Raw genomic sequence first — 2,895 nt, 5'->3', positions numbered from 1 at the left:
AGAATTGGGATCATGATAGTCGTTGGGGGCTTGGGGGGAGGAAGCATTAGAGAACTAGAGGAAATTTGTATGTTTCATCGGTACCATACTGCACCCTGACTGGCTCATCTCCTCCCCACGACCCTTCTGTAAGGAGATGTCCAGTTGCCTACAGATGGGCTTTGGGTCTCCACTAGCACTCCCCTCATTCACAATGATATATTTTTTTGTTCTTTGATACCCGATACCTGATCTTATCAACACCTCATGATCACACAGACTTGGCTTTGTTCTTTCTCAGCTAGATGGCTGCGTGTTTATCTTCAAGCCTTTAAGACCCCAGATGCTATGTCTTTTGATAGCCAGGCACCATCAGCTGTCTTCACCATATTTGCTTATGCACCACTTTGTCTTCAGCATTTGTGTCGGGAAGGGGAGCACCATGGAATGCCAGTTTAATAGAACAAAGTGTTCTTGCCTTGAGAGAATACTTGAGTAGGAGTTATTTTTTCATGATGTTCTATTTTTCCTTGAGAGTGGCGTATTGAAGTCTCCTGTTATTTTTATCAAGGTGCCTATATCCTTTTTCAAGTCTGTAAGCATATCATTGGTGTATTTTGAGGGTCTTTCATTTGGTAGATATACAATCATTTATCAATTTGAGAGATTAGGAGTGAAGGGGTGGAGTCTAGCCTGTCAATCAGGTGATAACCACTGACATCTCTGTGTGGGCATTCTCCTGTGGATACTGGGAACTCCAGCATTCCTCCTTGAAGGCTGGAGACACTCTCTCACTCTGCTCACTCCCTGTGAGACATCCCTATGGAGAAGACACATGGAAATAGGCTGGTGAAGCCACACCTCTGGAGCTGGAGAAGCCATGTGGTGAGTCCTGTAAATGCTGAGATGTTTACAATGCCACTGGATCCACAATACTTCCTACCCACTGGCCTGTGATCTTCCTGCATTTGGCATCATTGCATGTGTTTTGTGAGTCTGGAGAGGACTTTATAGATTGGTATGGGATATATGGGGTAATACTGGACTTATGGACTTGACCTGGACAGGGATGGGATGTCTTCTCAATATTTAATTGCTCTTGTATTTAAAGCTCTTTCTTATACACATATGAGTGTCCATGAATTTGTTTCTCTAGTCTACCCGGACTAATACACCTGTGTTTGTGAGGTGTTTTTCTTGTAGGCAGTATATTGATAGGTTTTGTTTTCTTACCCATTCTACTACTCTTTGTCTCTTTACTGATGCATTTTGTCCACGAACATTCAGTGCGCTTATTGATTTGTAAATATTTGTTACTGTCATTTTGCTCTATATTTGTGCATGTTGTGTGTGAATGTGTATGTGTGTTGGTATTTTCTTTGTTGTTGTTCTTTCTGTATTACTTCATTGCTTTGGATATTGCTCTGTGTGTTTTGGTTTTTGTGAGGAATTCTCTTATATGTTGTTTTCAGGTTTGTATGTTGTTGATTTTTTTACTATGGTACTTCATTGAGTATTTTTTTGTAGTGGTGGTCTTATTTTTGTGAATTCTTTTAATTTCTTCTTTTCTTGGAATACTTTTATTTCTCCATCATATTTGAGTGATATTTTTGCTTGGTACAAGATTCTATCTAGGTCACTTCATTGTTTTCTTGCCTGCATGGTTTCTGCTGAGAAATCTGAAGTTATTCTAATTGCTGACCCTTGGTATGTAACTTTTCTTTTTTCTCTGGCTGCTCTTCAAATTTATTCCTTGCGGTTGATGTTACATCTTGACTATAATATGCTGCTGGAGAGTTGTCCTTTTAGGATCACCCCTGATTGGGCTTCTCCTCTTTTCCTTAATAATTACCTCCTTATCCTTTAGACATTGAGGAAAGTTATCTTGCAAGAGCTCTTAGACTATCCTCTGTGTGAATTTTTTTGTGTCTTCCTGCTCTGGAATCTTTATAGGATGTAGGTTGTTCCTCTTATGTATCCCACATTGTTCTCAATTTTATCTGGGTCCCTTTGCATTTTGTTATTTATTCTTCTTTTAGATTAGACTGTGTAGATTTGTCTTCAAACTCATTAATTTGGGTTTCCATTTTCAAATCTGTTCCTCTGTTCATTTATAGTATTGTGTAAATCTGCTATTATAGTGTTTGACTTTTGTCTTTCTGTTTGGAGTTTTTCTTGTAAGGCATATAGTGAGGTTTATAGCTTTTATATTTTTTTCACTTCCTCTCAGACGCCTCCTTCATCTGCTGAATGAGTGAAACCGTCATTCTTTTTTTTTTAACCTGGTAGTTCCATAACCCTTTCAATTTCAGACATTTCCTTTAGGTCTCATTGGTGTTTGTTGATTTGTGTCTGCTTCTATTTTTGTGTGTGTTGTTTTCTTGACATATTGGTGTAGTTATTAGGGGTGTTATGGAGGTGGGGTTATGTAGGGGTAGTTAACTCTGTTAGTTGGTGCAGCAGCGGGGTGGCAGACACTTTATATTAAGTATCTGGAGGAGAGTGTTAGATTAAGTGTTGGAGAGTCAAGATAAGAAATTGGAGGGAGGAGGAGGGATAAAGAAAGGATAAAGGAAGCAAAAAAGGGAGGGATCAGGTAGTGTCAGTTGGTAGGTTAAAAGAAAGGAAATTAGACCAAAAAATTCTTGTTTTGTAATGTCAGTGGAGTAGGTAATGATATTTGTAAAATAAAAGGAACAAACCTGTAAAAGTAGTGTAAATTTTTTGTTTTATGTAGTTGAGAAGGAAAGAGAAAGATGAACAAGATGAAAAGAAAGAGAAAAAGAATGAAAAAAAGGGCTATGAAATAAAAGTTTCTGTATTAAAATTAAAGAATAAAGTGCAAGAAGCAAAAGTATTAATAATAAAATAGAAAAAATAATAGTAAGAAGTGGAAGAGCTGTTAATATATACAGT

The sequence above is a fragment of the Echinops telfairi genome, unplaced genomic scaffold (genome assembly GCF_000313985.2).
Source record: "Echinops telfairi isolate 266 unplaced genomic scaffold, ASM31398v2 ScPeMD7_18;HRSCAF=68, whole genome shotgun sequence".
NCBI lineage: Eukaryota > Metazoa > Chordata > Mammalia > Afrosoricida > Tenrecidae > Echinops > Echinops telfairi.
Note: the sequence above shows the minus strand (reverse complement) of the source record.